Here is a 21,006-nt window from a genome sequence, read left to right on the forward strand (position 1 = left end):
GCGCAGTGCATTTAAGGCACACGGTAAATTGATGCTTGGCATCTTCTAAATTTCCATCGGTGTCGAGGAGGTGGGTAATTTGTTGTACACGGCATTCTGCGCAATATATTAATACGTGTGCACTGTGCGGAAGACACGTCTTTGAAAAAAAAGACTTGATCGCTGGAACGGGTGGCAGAAGCATGCCAGGCACGCTGAAAATTTACATTCGCTGCTCAGAGCATGAATCACCCCACCGGCCAGCTCGCTGCAGAAGAGCAGCAGCGGCAGGACTTGAAATATTTCTCATTTTACTATGCGGCGCAAACGAAGAAACTATTTTGCACAGAGTCAAGCGGCGCATTAATGTTGATATTACATTCTCCACATACCTTTGTCGTTATGAATAATGGTTACATTTCTATTTATGTTTGGTCTCGTGAACATATCTTTTTTTAATACAAGATTCATAATTAATTAAGCCCATTACACTGCTCGTAAAGCGTAAGTAAATAACGGCTTTAAATCCATTAGAAACGAGCCGAATGTACCGCTTTTAAAATGATTGCAAATAATACAAACGGATAAATATGCGATATTGATTAAAGGTATCGCTCCATTGTCTGCCCAAAATGACAAATGTTTTAGGCGAGCTGACACACGCCCCCCTTTTGCCGCGTATAATGAAGGGGTAATACTGGGCCCGGCCTGGTCGATGGCATGTGTGGCCATTATTATGGCGTTGTGATCTTTACCGGTCTAGGCAGGCAGGTCCGGCGCTTCGTGCCGTGAATCAAAATTGTACGGCCATGCCTCCTTCCGGGCCTGCTTTTTTTTTATTAACCCTTCAATTTCCACGAGCTCGTCGAGGTCTCTCCGTGTCTTGCAACCACCCGCCCCCCCCTCCCCCCCTGTGCGCTGACGCTCCACAGGCGTTAAATCACATCGATTGAGTTCACTTGCGTAGCCCGGACACGGTTATTGTTCGACGGGTGGCAAAGTGGGTGGTGGGGGGGGGTGTCGATTGGCCCTTTTTTTTCTCAAACTTGAAGCCTGTTTTCTCTCTCCGATGCGCAGTGGTGCAATAGACCTCCGCTAAATATGCGCACATTGATTGTAAAGAAAGAAGCCACGTATTTGTTTCCGCTCCGTTGGTTTAAAAAAGTGTTGCACCAAGCTGTGTATATGCAGTAGCAAAAGATCGGTTTGAAATGTCACTGGCTTACATGTGACTTCAACAGGGATCTATATACAAGGCTGTAGGTTTAAAATAATTCGCACCCCAGCGTTAACGCGCACACGTTTAGCAGAGTTGGCAATGGCTATAAAAAGCCCCCATTATTTAATTTAACGTCTCTGGCTTGCTCGTGAGGGCACACAGTGGACACCATCTCTCTCCCCGGGTCCTCATGAAGACAAAAGGTTTTTGAAATTGATGTCTGGCTATAAAATTGAGGTTGTGGGGTCAGGGTTGGGCAAACCATTATTTTTTTCTTTAAATGCCAACCCGGTTTAATATTGGATGACAAAATCAATTAAGCGCCCTCAATGTTCACACACTTCATGTTTTCCAAACAACAAAAATCACAATGCTTGACCATTTACTTCTCGTGAATTAAGTGTCCGAAGTGTTCTTGTGGTGTGCCGCTTGTTGTTTTGGAGTGATGTTCAGCGTGATGTCAGACTTTCTTAAGGAAATTAAACGTCAGACATTGTGCTGGACAACACGAAGCATAAACACTACCAAGAGGACAGTCACTGTGTTCTACTATTCTTGCTTCTTTCGGTAAAGTCACGAAGAAAGGAAACAATAAAATAATATACGTGAGAATTTTATTTTTTTATTTTTTTATTTTATTGTTTCCCTTCTACGTGGTGACTTTACCGAAAGAACCAAGAATATGAATCCCTGCAGTCACGAAAGCTTTCAATCAAAACTGTGTTCTACTCTTCAGTCACTACTGCTGTTCTAAGTACAGCCCAAAAGTCAATAATTTAGGCAAGCCAAGAGCTCCGACACAGTGACCGATTGCGGGTGTGTTTCGTTACAGATGCGGGAGGGTCGTGGGTTCTCGGCTGGCTTGGACCGCATGGCGCTGTGACTGAGCACCCGTCCTCAGAGATGAGCCACATTTCCGGTGCGTCAATTGCGCGGGGGGCACAAAAATCTGTCGAGCGGCTCTCGCTCCTGCTTGCCGACACGCTCTCTGCCGGCTGATGTTCTTGTGCGAGGGGGCGTGCGCTTTACGACAGTTTCCCCCGCACGCCGACGCAAGCTGCTGTAAACGAACCCCGTGGAGGGGCTGTTGCCAGCGCCCCCACGCGGCGCCTGCCAACTCGTTCTTCTTCCCTCCCTGAGAATTGAGAACTTACGCGGTCGACCCGCGTTCAGGTCAATGCACAAGACGTGCTCACAAAAAGACAACCCTCCCCCTCCCCCCCCCCCCCCCCCCCCCCACCACTACATCCCCACGTTACTACCGGCACGCGGGATACGTACAGTGCCGGAGTGAAACACATCGGCTCTGATTGGCCATTTTCCTGCCATATATTTACACGAGCTATGCTCCTGTCGTTGTGCTCTGCGGCAATATAAGCAGTGAGGACGGCAATGCCCTGAAACAAAAAAGTAAACCATAGGCGGCGGATGGCAGAGCATGGCTCCGTATATCCCCCCAAGACGCACGTGGTCTTTTTACCTGGCCGGACTCGGGGCCCCTGCACAGCAAAGGGCTGCATAGCACCGCGTGATCCGTAAGTCAGGGGCCGCGTTTCCACAGTGCTGTGTTGTGAGCGAATCCAGCACGCCCTGACCTATTATTCAGACGGCGCGAGTGCGGCTGGATAGCTTTGAATCATTACACTGGCTGGAATCATTTATGGTTAACCAAAGCGTCCTGCGTTTGATTCACGCAGACTTTGGTTTCATGCTTGGGAGGCAGCGCGCGCAGCTTAGGGCCGGAATGGCGGGTCCGCTACCTCTCGGCGCTCCCATCGTGAGCGTGTCCTCCCCCCCCCCCCCCCAGCGGGGTTGGCCCGATTTCACGCGATGGCGGAACCACGCTGCAATTGCTCGTTAACTCTTGACCAACGCTCAACGCTGCCTCCTCCCGAATCCTCCACCCCCTTACCACACCCCCCCCCACCCCAGTCCGTTATTACTGCACAGAATGTGAGTGGTGGCTGAATGGGTGTGTTTTTGTACCAAGTGGACGCCCACGTGAATCGCAAAATGCCCAGTTTGCCTGATTTTATGCTGAAACGGCCATCATTCCACCAAAAAGTGACGGGGGGCGATGGCCAAAGAGAGCCACGTGATTCGGGTTCTACGAGTCGAATGCTTATACGTTTTAAAACATTGTTCGTGACACATCTGTTGTGCGATCGCTCCCTAATTATGCAAACACATTCGGAGTAACCCCCAGGCTCGAACTTAGCTCGTTTCCACGTTGGGCCCCAAGGCAGAGTTTAAAATCTCCCATGAATTTGGTGGGGCCGAGTTTCTTTTGAGGACTCCCCAGCGTTGACTTCCCACCCCTTGGTGGTGCGCTAATTAAACCGACCTCGGTGGGACGATGGCACAGTGGCACTGACCGTGATTAAAGCCTGCGGCCTCACGGCCGAGAGTCTCCCGTTTTTCTGGTTGAGCTGTTTCAACGCGACTGCAAGAGATATCAATCGTCGGAGATTTATTTTGATTCTTCCTCTTCTTTCGCAATTTTATTTTTGAGCTTTAAGTTTTACAACTCGATGTCAATTAATCGTCGTCAGCCTCCGCTGGACGAGTTATTTCCCAAGCTGTCGCCATCCGTCATGGTTCTGCAATTTAATTCATCCACCTGTGCGAGCTGATCGCTCCAGTTGTATGTATATATGTTGAACTTCTTTCGCACCGTATGTAGCCAACCGTGCTAATGTGCTGTCCCCTGTGAACGCTGCCAGTGCTTGCCCCTTCTCACCATTGTAAGCCGGATAACAAACCATTTAGAGGCCAACAAACTACGTGAGAAGGATGGATTTCGAAAAGGTCTTTCTTCAAAATAACGAGCACCGTTGGGTACTTTACCCATGCACATAGGTGATGAAAATCACCATACCAATGTGGCTGAAGGGAAATGGTTTTAATCGGTGCACTTTACCTGCTGTGACGTATGGATCTGAAACGGGGAAATTCTTTGAAGAAAATTTAATGAAAGCTGAAAAGAGCAGAAAAAAGCATAGGGGGAGACAGAAAGAGGAGCTCATGGATTGGATAACAAATGCAGAGCCGGTGTCTGTTCAGAAAAGTGAGTGGGCTTGGGCAGGACGCATCGCTACGAGTGAACATGGCTGGTGATCAAGGCGAACGGTGGAGTGGCAGACGAGCGAGCAGTGAGCGACAGGGAGCGACGAGGGTGGTCAGGCGAATTGCTGCATTGCAGGATCGCGAGGGATGTTGATCCTGCAATGGAGGGTGCCACGGTGGCGAGATGTTAACTACCTTGCTGGGTATACGTGAGGTCGTGGGTTCGATCCTGACTCTGACTCATGTGTATTTGGAGTTTGCATGTTGTCTCTCTCTCTCTCTCTCCCCGTGGTCGTGTGGATTTTTCTCCGTGTCCTCCAGTTTTTCCCTCCGCATTTATAAATGTGCGTTTAGGGTATTTGGCTGCTATAAATTTCCACGTGATGAGCCACTTCGCTGAGGTTATCATTTTTGGCCAGGTCGCGTATGATAAAGAGCTGCGTAGTTCACCGGCCCTTAACTGATAAAAAATATTTTTTAGTTAGTATGTATACCAATACCGATACCAAGATTCTTTGCAAACCCACGGGCTTTTATCGGAGATTTGTTCATGAAGTAATTCAGATCTACAAACACAGACACAATTTCAACCGAGAAGATGGTTTCAAATTAAGCAACCATTGGAAAGATGTTCTAAATCGAACTAAACATTAAACTAATTTCAATGGTTAAGTATATTTTTTCAAGTAGTGGTACCCCAAACTTTCGCAGCTCTTATAAATTGCCTTTTCACACCATCAATAGGTAAACTCCCCCCCCCCCCCCCGCGCCAAACAGCAAGTCCACCGGCACGTACACCACCTCTTTCCTAAAATCGGCCAATTAAATGCTAATTTTTATGCTAATTTCTTTGTCAGAACACCTTGTTTGCTCGCACATAGTTTAAAGGTCCGCTGTCTGAGCGTGGTTGTGTTTCGCTAAATTCTCCTGTTTGATTAGTACTAGGTGCCTCGGTGAATGTATATGCTCTGACTTTAACATAGCTATTTCTGTGACCAGTTACAAGCTAATCACTCAGCTATTTCAATGCTAAATTCTATGCTAATTCCTTTGTCAAGGGGTACCTCTGCGGATGTGTATACTTTAACTTAGCTATTTCAATGAGCCATTTCAATGCTAAATTATATGCTAATTCCTTTGTCAAGGCGCTTTGTTTTCATCTCACACAGCTGAAAGGTCGTGATCTAAGCGTGGCTTCTCTCACTCCAGCGCTGTCCTCCAGACAGTCTCGTCCCTTCACCTGATGAAGGCCGCTTGTGTTGTGGCCGAAACGTCGTGATTTTTTGTTATTTTATTTTCACCTACGTGACTTTACCCAATAGAACCAAAGAGTATAGTATGTATGTATTGTTGATGCCCTTTGGCACCATACGTAGCCAACCATGCTGATGTTTACACCTTGGGAAGACCTTCATCCAGCATTGCACAGATATGGCTGATGATGATAGGTGTCTCGTGTAAAGCAGGGGGGCACTGCAGTGCCTCCCTTTTCGGAATGCTTGATGGGAAAGAGACAACTCAAGATTTTGAAAACACGAATGACGGTGATGGTTTCCTCTTTTTGTGCTCTCAAGCCACATTGCCAGTTTATTCGGTTCAACGATTCGACTGCAGTCCATAAAAGTATAATTACGTCCGAGCAGAGAATAAAATGTATAATTTCTCATCTCCAGTAACCTAATTTCCTGTTAGCTCATGTAAAAAAAACATCGCTTGTGCACACATACCGAATCCTGCCAAAAAATAAATGTGTGTATTATTTTTTTTCATGGAGTATGAGTGAAACGGTATCAGGGGGGGTATTTTCTTCCCCTCGACTCTGTATTTCATACACCATTGCGGACCCTTGCCAAGGAAGTGAATTTGCATGCCACCACAATGCTCTGGATAATTTTATTTATGATTTGCATAGTTCTGTGCATATATAGCAAAGGCTTGCAGATGTAAAGTAATTTTGCTATAGGTTTTTCTAGTGAGATGCCAATGGATTAGAGAAGGGAAGGGGTGATGTGCACAACGCGGCTGCCAGTATTGGGCATGGGGCCTCGTGTGCAAGCGTCTGTGCCTCCACACCGAATGTCCGAAATGACGTTTCGAACTGTTATGTAATTATTTACCCGCTTGTTATGCCAGCAGTTGAGGATTCCAAAACATTTATCATTTGTGCTTGGTTAACAGAAAATGTGTTTCTCGCAAAGGTAATATTTAATGATCAATTTGGCCATCGATAGGGGAAGCGCCCTCGGCAAAGCTTTGTCACATGCGCTACTTAAAAAATCGATGGGCGTGTTTTTTTTTTGCGACGACACGCTATTTTTAGGGATCGACGGGGTCGCACAAGCAGTGCCCTCGGCAGCTAGTAGGAGCCGGTTTGCATATGTTACTGTGTGTATATGGTCCACAGAACGTATATTTTCACACTGCCCGGGGTGTACATTTGGAGGTGGTTGTACGTATCTGCAATTCACCAACTCTCAAAACAATTGAATGGCAAAGACTTACAACTGAATATCTAATCGTTGTTCTTCATTAGCCATACAATACAAGAAGTTTGTGCGTAATGAATGAAAGTTGTGCACATGGATTGAACACGTTATGGGGCGAGTTTCATATGCTCGTAGAAAAAAAACAAAAGTTGCAAAACAGGAGCTAATTTCTGTGCACATTACATGCCCTTTTTGTCTGCTGAAGATGGTAAATAACTGCCATTTAGCGTTTGCAAGATGTGAGTCCCCCACGTGTCGTAAGCGATGGCGGTGAAGTACTCCACCCGGTAGTTCTGCGCCACTTCCACGCGATCCCCGAACATTTTTTTTGAAGTCGATCGCTCGGCACGCGCGTGTGGCCTCACTGCTGCTGCGCGGACAACGCGGTGATGTTGTGATGCCCAGCTGGACGGAGACGTGCCGTCGGTGCCAGCGGACTTGAGCGTGACGCTTGTTCAGCATTCTAGCAAGTCGCGCGAAAATCAATACGCATTGCATTTCACGGCGTGACACGGACTGACCTGATGACACCCGCCCCCCCTAAACAAACCAAATGTGCCTACTCAGATATTCCAGATTGCATGTCGGGGTTCGGCCTCTTGTGGTTCGAATGAGTCCTGTAATTGCTATTCAACATTGAAACTTTCCGCTCACTTTGTACAAGTCATAGATTAATCCAGAGTGGAGCATTGGGCTAACTTCAAGCTACTCCCATTTGGCGCCGCCGACACTGACTACTGTTATTCTCAGTGAGTTTGCTCGGTTTAGTGTACACCACTCTTGATTTAATAAAATAAATCTATCACGTAGTCTGTGCCTGCAACGTGATGTCCCACAATAAAATTTATCGTAAGGAACAGCAAAACCGTTGGCTTGCATGTGTCGTAAAAATAACCGTTCAAATTGTTGTTTTGGGTTTTTTTTCATCGGAAGGAAATGTTTTTAACAGCATTTTACAGTAACATTTTAAAAAGGTGATTTTAAAAGCTTCAACCCAGAGTGATAAACATTGCGAACGGCTATTTTCCACTCGTAAACAAAATCCTTTTTAAGTTGACAATTAATTCTAAGGATAGTAAGTACCGAAAGAACCAAAGAATATCAATTGAAGCTTCAGGCTTTGCTGCATAAGGGGCCATCCATTTAGTCCGTACGTAAAAATCTGTCAAAACTTAACCCCTCCCCCCCCTCCCTGTACGCACGCGGACCTTTTACAACCCCCCTCCCTCACCTGCGTGTGTTCGCCTGACGCGCCCCCCCCCCCCCCCGAATAATCCTATAGAACGGCCGATATTTAATCCACGGAAAAACGATCAAGAATTAATAATATTAAAGTGTTTAAGGCAACAGTCCACCGCTGGACTATCTAACTCATTTGAAGGCCAATGTAGACAAATCATTATCGAGGCTTCACCCCCCCCCCCCCGTTTCTTATGCGTAAGTACATTGTCAGTAGACCCCTCCCCCCCCCCCCCATACACAAGCCTACGAATTTGGGTTAACCCCCCCTCCCCCCTCCATGCGTACGTACTCAATGGATGGCCCCTAATTTGCAGGTACATTTGAAGGTGGGTAGGGAATGCCATAATAATTAAAGAGTCATAATTATAGAGCACATTTATTGTATCTTATATGGAAAGCCATCCCTAAACTGCTTCAGAAATGTTCAGATATTTATACTGTAATACATTCTGTCACACACTGTACAAGTTTGAAGAGGGAACAATACAATACTATGACTAATATTATCATTCATAATTAGTTTCTTTGGGTTAGATCTCATGTAGGCATAATGTAAAAAAAAAACTTTAACCCTCCACCACCCTGCATCGACAATGAAATAAATTGTCACGTGGGCAAATGTGACCGATTCATTTTGACATTTCAGCAAAAACCGCCAAATTGTTAAAAAGCAAGCAACGTTTTTCCAATATTGACGGATTGTCAAAAGCGGCACATTCGGCCATGACGACGTGACAACTTGATTTGATTGGCCATGTCGGGTGGTGGACTGTTTTAATTAAATTTGATTACCCCACTCAATACACTTCTAAAATATTTCAACACAGCGCTCTCTGTAAGATGTGGAGCCATCGCTCTCACAGCATTCAATCACCTGTTGAGAAGAAGGCAAGAGATGTCGTTAGAAATCAGTGGGGTGTCTCAAAATGAATCGCCCTGTAGCTTGTAGAGTGATAACAATTTTTACTTGGAACACGCCGCACGGCATTCACTCGCTCTCAAAGAGGTAGAGAACGACTCCAGAAGCACGAGGATGAATCGCAGACAAGCGGGAGAGGCAGCCACGCGGTAGGCCGGTGCCAAACTCTGCATTTCTCGACATGTCACGGTGTAAGCGGTTCATATGTGGGAGAGAATTGTAGCGCACGGAGAAAACTCACGCGTGGAACCTGACTCGACCCCTTCCTCCAGACAGTCACCTGACTCGACCCCCTCCCCCAGACAGTCACCTGACTCGACCCCCTCCTCCAGACAGTCACCTGACTCGACCCCCTCCCCCAGACAGTCACCTGACTCGACCCCCAACCCCAGACAGTCACCTGACTCGACCCCCTCCCCCAGACAGTCACCTGACTCGACCCCCTCCCCCAGACAGTCACCTGACTCGACCCCTTCCTCCAGACAGTCACCTGACTCGACCCCCAACCCCAGACAGTCACCTGACTCGACCCCCTCCCCCAGACAGTCACCTGACTCGACCCCCTCCCCCAGACAGTCACCTGACTCGACCCCCTCCCCCAGACAGTCACCTGACTCGACCTCCTCCAGACAGTCACCTGACTCGACCCCCTCCCCCAGACAGTCACCTGACTCGACCCCCCTCCCCCAGACAGTCACCTGACTCGACCCCCTCCCCCAGACAGTCACCTGACTCGACCCCCTCCCCCAGACAGTCACCTGACTCGACCTCCTCCAGACAGTCACCTGACTCGACCCCCTCCCCCAGACAGTCACCTGACTCGACCCCCCTCCCCCAGACAGTCACCTGACTCGACCCCCTCCCCCAGACAGTCACCTGACTCGACCCCCTCCTCCAGACAGTCACCTGACTCGACCCCCTCCCCCAGACAGTCACCTGACTCGACCCCCTCCTCCAGACAGTCACCTGACTCGACCCCCTCCTCCAGACAGTCACCTGACTCGACCCCCTCCTCCAGACAGTCACCTGACTCGACCCCCTCCCCCAGACAGTCACCTGACTCGACCCCCTCCCCCAGACAGTCACCTGACTCGACCCCCTCCCCCAGACAGTCACCTGACTCGACTCCCTCCCCCAGACAGTCACCTGACTCGACCCCCTCCCCCAGACAGTCACCTGACTCGACCCCCTCCCCCAGACAGTCACCTGACTCGACCTCCTCCCCCAGACAGTCACCTGACTCGACCCCCTCCCCCAGACAGTCACCTGACTCGACCCCCTCCCCCAGATAGTCACCTGACTCGACCCCCTCCCCCAGACAGTCACCTGACTCGACCCCCTCCTCCAGACAGTCACCTGACTCGACCCCCTCCTCCAGACAGTCACCTGACTCGACCCCCTCCCCCAGACAGTCACCTGACTCGACCCCTTCCCCCAGACAGTCACCTGACTCGACCCCCTCCCCCAGACAGTCACCTGACTCGACCCCCTCCTCCAGACAGTCACCTGACTCGACCCCCTCCCCCAGACAGTCACCTGACTCGACCCCCTCCTCCAGACAGTCACCTGACTCGACCCCCTCCCCCAGACAGTCACCTGACTCGACCCCCTCCCCCAGACAGTCACCTGACTCGACCCCTTCCCCCAGACAGTCACCTGACTCGACCCCCTCTCCTAGACAGTCACCTGACTCGACCCCCTCCCCCAGACAGTCACCTGACTCGACCCCCCCCCCCCAGACAGTCACCTGACTCGACCCCCCTCCCCCAGGCCCCTTCTGAGACACCCCCCCCCCCCCCACTAGGAGAATCCGACTCGTTGACATCACGTGATAAGAATGTACAACGACGCTATCGCGGCAGGACACCGTGGCTCATTTGAATCGCCTATCAAGGAAACAAAGGCACGAACGTCAAGGGGCGTTGCGTTCCTGAGGCCTTAGTGGGGTAACAGCAGATGAGAGACTACTCTGCCGTCGTACTTTTCGAAACCTTTTTTCGAAAGCCTTGAAGCGTTGCCCCTTTGGGCGAAGGCGGGGGAGTGGGAGGGGGGTTAAGTGGACAATTGCACGCACGTGCTGAGAATACAATCGCAGAGAATCACGTTCTTAGCTGCCGCCGAACCTGCGTGATTTTTGACCGAAACAAGTAGCTCCGAATAATTTGTCGATGCTCCCTCGTGTTGTAAAACTGTCAAGATCAAGAGGTCGTCGGCGCCAATGCCATTGATGTCGCAAAGGCCTTGCCAATCATTCCCTTCGCTCTGCCAGAAACAAAACTGTTGCCGTGTGAATTTCTGCCTTAAAGCTCTCACAGCATCCCACCATTTTGTGTCGGGTCTTGTTCAGTGACCCCCCCTTCCTGGGTGTCACGCCAAAAATACCCAACTCGGTAAAGCGCCCTTCCTCCTATATCCAGCAGCGCACGTGCCCTGCCCACCATTTAGAGACAAGCAGTGTTTATAGAGCCTCATAAAATGTTAAAGAGAGTCAGATCATAGACTTTTTGTTACCAAGTAAGGAGTTGCTCCTACATGGGCCCTTTCTCAAGGTCGGTCTGGTTAAGATTGCCATGGAGGTGGTAAGATGAAGAGAGATAACGCAAGCGAGCACGGTATTCTGTTCCTTGTTCTGGACTCATTCCGTGGCAGAAATTAAGGCAAGACCACGTGCCAAGTCAATACGTCGTGTTGATGGCCTTGTCTTGACGTTTGGTGGAAATTAGATCAGAAAAAAGACAGAAGGCTGCCTCATTCAAACTGAATACCGATCAGCCAAGAGGACTGAAGGAACGCCTCACCTTCACTTAAAACATAGCTTCATCATTGACTGCTCGACACATGTTATTCCTTTTTGGGTTCATGTGGTATACCTCCTTTTGGAACATACATAGACACATTTGATGTCTCAGTAAAATTGGATAGCATGAGCTAAAAAAAACGCACTAATAAAACTTATTTTAATTGCCTCCTTTAAAATTCTTTACTCTTGTAAGGTTCAGGAATTTAAAGAGTTGTAAGTCCCTTTGCTGCTTTAGACTCAAACATTTCTTGAGCGCTTCCTTAATCCTATTGATATGATAATTGGATATCACTGAGTGGATTTATCCATTGACCTCACGACAGTTATATCCATAATGTAATTGTGCCAGCAACGTAGAATGAGAATAAAACTATTAATTAATAAAATAAAATAACACGATAACATTTTCACGACGTTTCTGCCACAACACAAGTGGCCTTCTTCAGGTGAAAGGAACAGACCTGTCGGGACGACAGAGCTTCATTTTAACGCTTTCGTGTTCCCCGTTGAAGCTCTGTCGTCCCGACAGGTCTGTTCCTTTCACCTGAAGAAGGCCGCTTGTGTTGTGGCCGAAACGTCGTGAGAATTTTATTGTGTTATTTTATTTATTATTTTATTCTCATTCTACGTGACTTTACCGAAAGAACCAAAGAAGATGAATCCTTGCAGTCACGAAAGCTTTAAATCGACAAGCTTCCGTCTTCAGGTGGAACAGTCACAGCAAGATAGCTTGCCTCCGAAACGTCGTGATTTGATTTAGTTTTATTTTATTTTTATTTTGTTTTACCTACGTGACTTTACCGAAAAAACCAAAGAGTAAGTATGTGGTGAATCCAAGGCCCTCTTATTAGCAGTTGAAGAGCTCATCCACTGCACGTGACCACTCTGGAATGAGGGGATTGGTCTGGTTCAGTTTTTCTTCACCTTGCGATGCATGGTAAATAAAAAAAACAATAAAACACACAAAAAACTCCCTTGGGTGGCCAAACTAGTCACTTGCCTACCGAACGGCTTGTTGCAATGCTGCAAAGTCAGCACTATGCTAGCTGGTGAGCTTTGCCGTTCTCTGGTATTGTTGTCACCACAAAACAATGCAAGCGGCCACGGTGTTCAGTGAATAACCATGTATATGTGCGTGTCCACATTCACTGGAAATCTTCTTATCATGGATTAAAGTACATTACAGTATTGTACACTGGCACTAAATCTCAAGAAACATAATATAGCTCTTGGGTTGCCTCTGAATATGTTTCCACTGAAACATAATTCTACATTTATGCCTTCATAATTCGCAGAGGCCGAGTCTTGGATTTATGCAATACAGGCTAAGGGTCATTTGACGTGTAATGTTCGGGCTTGCATGATTGCCACGTGTATCACTACACCACCCCATGTAGGTTAACTTATATTACCCACCACCCTATTACTCATGTAATGTGATTACAATTGATCCGGAGAAAGTTCAAAAATATGCTTATGTATACTTATGATTATTATTTGCATTTTGCATGGATAAGTGAACCAGAAATGGCCACATTTATTCTATTATCCACGTTTGTCTCTGGATAAGTCACCTGGAAGTGGTCCCTTGTAAAACAGTAATGTGCATTAATTCCATAATCAATTAATTTTAGCAGATAAAAGTAGGCACACAGAAGTTACTGCAAAGTCATCCTGTTTTCTGCATATATCCACAGATCAAGGTTCACCAGACGTTATCTCAAGGAAATTGTAAACTTACTATTAAAACAAGTTTCAATTCAATTATAAGAGGGTTGACTGAGAAGTGTCAGCAAATGTATCCTGATTCATTGTACTCTTTGACTCTTTCGGTAAAGTCACGTAGGAAGAAAAATTAAATAAAACAAAAAATAATATATCACGACGTTTTGATCGCAATACAAGCGGCCGTCCTCAGGCGGAAAAAAATAATCTAGCAGTGAAAACTGCTGAACCAGCGAGAGAACAGTTACAACAAGAGGTGATTTATGTGGCGATGCCCATCGCCACATAAATAACTGCTGAATTATGTTTTCCTCCTGAGGACGACCGCTTGTGTTGCGATCGAAATGTCGTGATATATTATTTTTAGCTTTATTTTCTTTTTCTACCCACGTGATGTTATCGAAATAACCAAAGAGTGTGGATTCCTGCAGTCACGAAAGCTTCAAATCAAGACTTATTCATTGCATTGAACAAGATGCAACAATATGTACTTGTATGTTCGTCTATTTTCAGGGGATTTTTGCAATCTGAAAATTTGATGTAATAACAATACATTACCCACCGTTTATAGAGTTCACATTTTGCCACAACTTTACGAACTTAGGTAAGCAAAGTAAGATATGAAAAAATCTTTACGTATTTGAATGACATACCCCTTCTACACCTTCACCGATTTACCATTTACATGAGTTCTAGTACAGGTGAAGAAGTCAGGTTAAATAAAAAATAATATTCATACATTTCCGAGAAATATGTGCCAACGCTATGCATTGCATTTTACAGATTCTGTATATTAATGTGAGATGCGAAAAGCCTGTTTTAATCTCGGAATTAGGAAATCCTATTTTTTATAGTATACATAAATCGCAATGTTCAAGAAGCAATGATAAATAGTTTGGTTGCCTAAGGGCAAGGTGGATATGACATCAGTGATATTTGCACTTGGTTGTGATGCAAAACACATTTTTTCCTCCCACTTCAAGGCCATTGTCAGGAACGCACAACTAGTTTTTGGATCAAGGCCAAAACAGCTTCCAATTTTCGAGACGCAAAATGTAATGTATGCCTCTTTGTTTACATACATTTGTCAATCATCGGTTGGGCAAAGGCATCTCCATTCTATACTCTTTGGTTCTTTTGGTAAAGTCACGTAGGTAAAAATAAAATAAAATTAAATGAAATAAAACAAAAATGAAAACAACTAAATTAAATCACGACGTTTCGGGCACAACACAAGCATCCATCATCAGGTGGAAGCTTGTGTTGCGCCCGAAACGTCGTGAACTAATTTAGTTGTTTTCATTTTTATTTTATTTAATTTTATTAAGTTTTTAACCAACGTGAATTTACCGAAAGAACGAAAGAGTATGGATCCTTGCAGTCACGAAAACTTCAAATCTAGAATCTCCATTCTATGTCAATCAGGGGGATTGTTTGACCATTCTTCACCAAATAATAATTTTCATCTCTTTGTGAATCTAATGCTGGATGAAGGCCTCTCTAAGCGGTGTCGGTAGTGAGGTTTTTTTCCCCCACCATACTTCACCAAGCTGGTCACTGTGAGGTTGTGAAGGGGGATGATTGGGAATGTATGTACGTATGTGCAGGGACTCCTCTACTTACGAACAAGTTAGGTTCCAGAAGGATGTTCGTACGTCTATTTGTTTGTAAGTCCAGGCAACTGGACATACAGACAGGTTTGTTCGTACCTCTGAAAGTACGTAAGTTGAAAAGCCTAAATAGAGGAGTCCCTTTCGATTTAAAGCTTTCGTGACTGCAAGGATTCATCTTCTTTGGTTCTTTCGGTAAAGTCACGTTGAATGAGAATAAAATAAAACAATAAAATTCTTACGACGTTTCGGCCACAACACAAGTGGCCTTCTTCAGGTGAAAGGAACAGACCTGTTGGGACGACAGGTCTGTCCCTATTGAAGCTCTGTCGTCCCGACAGGTCTGTTCCTTTCACCTGAAGAAGGCCACTTGTGTTGTGGCCGAAACGTCGTGAGAATTTTATTGTGTTATTTTATTTTATTATTTTATTCTCATTCTACGTGACTTTACCGAAAGAACCAAAGAAGATGAATCCTTGCAGTCACGAAAGCTTTAAACCGTATTTTTTATTATGATTACAAGGTTTGTCTGTTACTCAATAGCTCCGAATAGGTAATTTCATTTGCAAATTCAAAACCTGTTCATCAGGAAACATTTTTAAAATGGAATTATCAGTCCATAATAGAGATTTTTGGGTTAGATCGGGTGAATATAAATGTGTCATTAAACCCGCCACCACCCGACACAGCCAATGAGTAAGGTTTGCCACATAAACAAAATGTGCCAATGTGTTGCTACTACAGCACACCAGTGTTGGAGAGTAAACCCACAACAGTTACAATTTGGGCACGACGTGTCGCTGGTGATTGCAACCAGCCTCATCAGGCGATAGCCGGAATTGTGAAAAAAAAAACTTCCTGTCTCGGTCTTAAATAGATTAAAGGCGACGTCATCTCTGTGGGCCTATCAGGTGCGAAGACCGGGGGGGGGGGGGAGGGGTTTAATGTAGTCGTATAAATTGCAATGTATTATGTTAATCTGAGAATATGCAGGCCCCAGGTGGAATGTGCAGCAGTCTCCAACTCTAATCTCTGCGGCCTCTATTTGTGTGCTATGAAAAAGGGCCATGGATTAAAATGTTACCTAATTATATATTTTCCCAGGTAAAACAGTGATCCTGACGATCCTGTTGAGTTTCATGCGACGTTTTGCATATTTGATTTACTTGTTTCCATTTTATTCGTTAATGTCCATGTATTTGATCTATATGTTGGAACATGCAATGCACATTAAAATATTAAATCGTTCTCAAGAGAAATGCAATTTTGAAAAGAGGTACAGAATTCATGCGTATGCACAATATTTATTCCACGTGAAAACAACAATTACGTACCGTAATGCAAATTGAATTGCACAATCTCATTAACACACTCAGCCAGCATGTTTCCAATTGCAGTGTAACACCACTTTAAATTGCAGCTATTCTTATGGATGGTGTAAACTAGATTCCAAAAGATAAATGTTTCTGAAAACCATCATGTCCGTGTGTCTTGATAATTAAATAACATGATGATACATTTTCCACGCTCATCTCGTCTACGGTTTTAAAAATAAATGATAATACCTGCTCACGTCTCAAAGTTTATCAATCTTGCCAGCAGGATACAGACTCGGGATTGAGTCACATTTAATACGTGGACTAATAACGTGACACCCAACACCCGAGACACTTTGAATATATAAGTATTCTAATAACGTCATAATATCATGCGGTATCTCAGAATAACAATCAGCACGATGCTTGTACGCTTGTTGCAAAGCGCACGATACAAAATAAGAACACCCCCCCCATCCGAAGCGAATGCACGCAACGACACGGAGACCCAGCCAACCAGCCAGAAATGCGAGATCTCTTCCCCATTCTCCGCCTGTGTGCGACAAATGATCTTTATGACGGTACCCCGGGTACCGCTCTTTTTTTTCCCAGGGGTGTTACTAATCTCCGCGACTGGGGGTAACCAATCAATCCGAAATCTGTGCCACACTCCGCGATGTCGAAACGCCAAACATTAGCATGCAAAAAATTCGTCGTCGAAAATGTTAACTTTGAAACAGTGCATCGTGTGCAGCTCGTCGAGACGAGTCGATTGCCGCATCGCGGACCATCAACAGACTAACAATGGCTGCATCACGGGCATTATGCGAGAGCCGGGGTACTGTGGTACCCCGGGGTGCCACCATAAGGTTAAAATATCTCCTCGTGCACAAGCAAGCGACGCCTGAACCACCACCCCCCCCCCTCTCTGTGTTACACGAGGCCCGGGGCGGTGCGCGACAAGGCTAGCCCTGACCACTTGGGCCCCCCCCCCGCCCGTGCCGGTGGCGTTTCTCAGATTCTCCGTCGCCTGTCCGGCGTTGCTTCCGGTGTCACATACGAAGATTCCAGGCGACGGAGATGTTTTTGTTGTTGTTACCAGGTAAGGGCCCCCTCACTGAGCTATGTATAGCTCTTTTTTTCCAGAAGCGACCTGGCCAAAAATGATAAGCTCAACGAGAAGTGGCTCATCACGTGGAAATTTACAGCAGAAAAACACTGGAAACGCACGTTGGTTTTCTAAATGTGAAGGGAACAAAGACTGGTGGATGTGGAGAGGGAGACATGAAAACTCCAAATATAGAGCAGGCGTGAGGGTTGGGATCAAACCCACTATCTCCTGCATACCAGGCGAGGGAGGTAACATCTCACCGCTGCAAGCTCGGTCAAACAGCACGCAGCCTTCGCATTGCACTGGACTTACAATTCCCGAACGAAATTAACCTCTTATGGATCGTGCAGGGGTGTGCGCACACTAATGTGGCGCCCTCTTTAGTAAGGGCGTCCATAGCATTGCTGCAATTCGCCAAAACCTAATGGGGATATTGGCACTTAAATGTGCTCGAAAGCAGTGACTTAATACATATCGGGTTGGAGCCTGGAGGAGCTGTGTTACCGGTTCGACAAAAGGGCAACGGAGGGGCTCGTGGCCCCAGCGTGGTTAATAATTATCACTCTTAATGTGAAGGGCAGTATCCAGCTCGGAGCATGTTCAGACAGGCACACTGTCGGCAATGAGTTACATAAACTGGTGTTGCACAAAGCAAAGTTTGCTTATGATAAGTCCTGCTCAGGAAACTATACTTCCTGCAGCCGCTCGATAAAACCTCAACTTATGAGCAATAGCTGCGTTGTGTGTTCCGAGGCGAGAGTTCAAATCGGGTTTCTGGACTTTAACTCGCACCAGCATACTTCACCATGCTTGTGTGTGTGGGTTGGTGAAGGGGTGCGAGGGCAAGACTGATTCTGATATCACTTGCCACTGATGTTCGCAACCATGGCTTGCAATTGAACTTGGGCCCCCAGATAATAGCGTAGCGCACTAAGCACTGTAACATTGAACCACCCCTACTGCTTCGATATTCGAGGATAATTCATGAAGCATGTACACTTTTCACGGTCCATTCTTGACGCTATTTTCCCCCCTATAAGCCATCGTGTTCATTAGAAACATGTTTGCGCCATTGGTGGCCTCTGATATTGATCGCTATGCATTTTGTGGCTCGGGCAGAATTGCAAGGGTGATGAGACAGCAGCGTGAGCACTGACCAGGAACACTGTACTGGAGGCTTTTCGTTGGTTGCCTCGTTTGCGACGTGACGTTCCATGAAAGCGCAGCATTCTCACCCTGTTTGAGGAACGCACATTGCATACTGCACGCACGGTCCCCGGCACACCTGCAGTGCGCACTCACTTGATGATAATTGAGTTGGAGAGAATAATAGTCGAACGTATGTCCTACCACGTGAGGACAAATAATGTTAGGTTTATATTTGATGTGCCCTTTATTTTGCCATTAGAAAACGCATATTAAGATGAATTATTCCTCCTGAAGAGGGGTTCTGAGTTTCACAGGAAATGTCTGACTCAAATGATGCATGCGAGGTGCCCAGGTGGCTCAGGTGGCTCAGAGGTCAGAGCATTGAGCTGGCGCCACCTAGATCCTGGGTTTAAATCCTAGCAGCAGCCAGCCATGAACAACATAGGGTTCTCAAACTCAGAGAGTTGATTTTCTCTGCCAGATCACCAGTGACTGCACGCATTTGGTTTAGTGCTTGACTTGGCTAATTTATGGCTGTTATTAAAAAAAATAATACCATCAGCTTTACCATCATTTGAGAATATCGTGGCAGGACATGTGGGAAAGTGCCAACTCGACTGTGTCAAGCATACAACGGCCACTTAAAGGGATTTTTAAGATTTGCTGTGAAAATATTTTACTAGGGGTCCTTCTCTGACACACTTAACTCAGGGATATTTCTGAATGGATTTTCAATATCATGAACATTTTTAATGGTTTTTCAATTGCCATGGAGTGGGCTTACTGTCATGAATGATGATGCCACAGGGCCCATTTTAATGCTCCACTTCATACCTGACAACAAACACGCTTTGCTAGTTCCCCATAGAATGTATTGGGCAGCTGCGGGGAATTGAACCGTCAACTCTGCAGTCTGGCTCGCTGGCAAGCGTGCTGTGCCCGGGATGGAGAATGTTTGTACACACTGTAATATTTTTCCGTGGATTTCGCACATTCAGCGCGAATGCATTTAACACCACATCGAGGATTGCTGCTAAGTGCACACATGGCAGTGTTGAAGCCACCCCAGTTTCCAAGTTGAGCGTTGATGACTGGGAAACAACAGACCGGAATCATCAGAATCAGAATGTGTTTATACTGGAGGAATCCAATGAGCTTTGAAACTCTTTTTCACAGCTGTCCAGTAGGGGCAGGAAATAACATTACAACAGCAAACAATCCAAAAACATGATAGTAATGCAAAGTACAAGAAATGTAAACAAAGACAAAGATCCCCCCTATAGCCTGTAACAGACTGTTGGGGCAAGTGCTGTTAGCGAACAGTACTTGTGAAGGCCGGCACAGCACAGGAGGGGGTGGGTGGCCAGCACCACTCCCCGACCGCCTTTGTCTCCCAGTGACGATGTTTACACACCGCACTAGGTACTCATTTGAGGCTGAGTCGATCTAGGGGAGGCCCAGGACCGGTTCAGATATTCGCCACTGGTGTTGGCCGTGATTCGGAATCGAACTCGGCTCGCTGGAATCGTAGCGCAGTGCGCTAGCCACTACAAGAAGGGTAAACAAATGAACCAAACACATACAAATACAACTAAACCATCCCCATCATACCAGGAAAAGGCCCCAGTTTGGTATTAACTTATTTTTCAAAAGCGACCTGGCCACAAATGATAGCTCAACAAAGTGGTCCATCATTTGGACATTAATGGCACCAAAATAATCTAAATATTGAACCAATTCCTCAACCACATCAATTCCATACACCACATCAATTCCACATCAATTCCATACACCCAGCCATCAAATTCACCATGGAGGTGGAAAAGGATGGCAAGCTACCATTCTTGGATGTTTTAATCGAAAAGAGATCAGATGGCTCAATGGGCCACTCTGTCTCCAGGAAAGTAACCCATACGGATGCCTACCTAAAACCTGACTCCCACCACCATCCATTCCAGAAGAATTACCTAATCAAAACTCTATACCATAGAGCTCGATGTATTTTCCAACCATCATCACCGAGCCAATGAACTGGAACACGTACACCAAGCTCTCAAGATGAATGGATATTCAGACTACACAATCCGTAAAGCTATCACCCCAACCGTTGGAAAATATCCCTCTGAGGACCCAATCAAAACCATCACATTGCCATACATAGCAGGGCTCACCAAAAATATTTCCAAAATCATGAGAAAATACAAGATCCAGGTTCGATTTAACACAGTACATAAAATTCGTGATCTGATCTCATCTATGAAGGATGTGATCCCTGACATCTAATTCCCCGTCGTCTACAAACGAAGCTTTGTGGCAGTAGTTACATTGGGGAAACTAAGCGATATGTCTCGGACCGTGTTCGTGAACATAAGGCAGATCTGAAA

General features: G+C 46.1%; 1 protein-coding gene across 11 annotated transcripts in view; it reads left to right on the forward strand.

Annotated features, from left to right (window-relative positions):
• The window catches only part of LOC116944967 (uncharacterized), a 133,421-nt gene that overhangs the window by 41,436 nt on the left and 70,979 nt on the right, over nt 1–21,006 (forward strand). For 8 of the 11 annotated variants that reach the window (XM_076068737.1, XM_032958964.2, XM_032958965.2 and 5 more), the window contains exon 2: nt 2,031–2,117. The exons of the other annotated variants lie outside the window; for them this stretch is intronic. The gene's annotated coding sequence lies outside the window, so the exon portion shown is untranslated. The remainder of the gene's footprint in view (nt 1–2,030; nt 2,118–21,006) is intronic. 11 annotated transcript variants of the gene reach the window in all.

The sequence above is a fragment of the Petromyzon marinus genome, chromosome 22 (genome assembly GCF_048934315.1).
Source record: "Petromyzon marinus isolate PM22_M1 ecotype Great Lakes invasive population chromosome 22, UKy_Petmar_22M1.pri1.0, whole genome shotgun sequence".
Taxonomy (NCBI): Eukaryota; Metazoa; Chordata; class Hyperoartia; order Petromyzontiformes; family Petromyzontidae; genus Petromyzon; species Petromyzon marinus.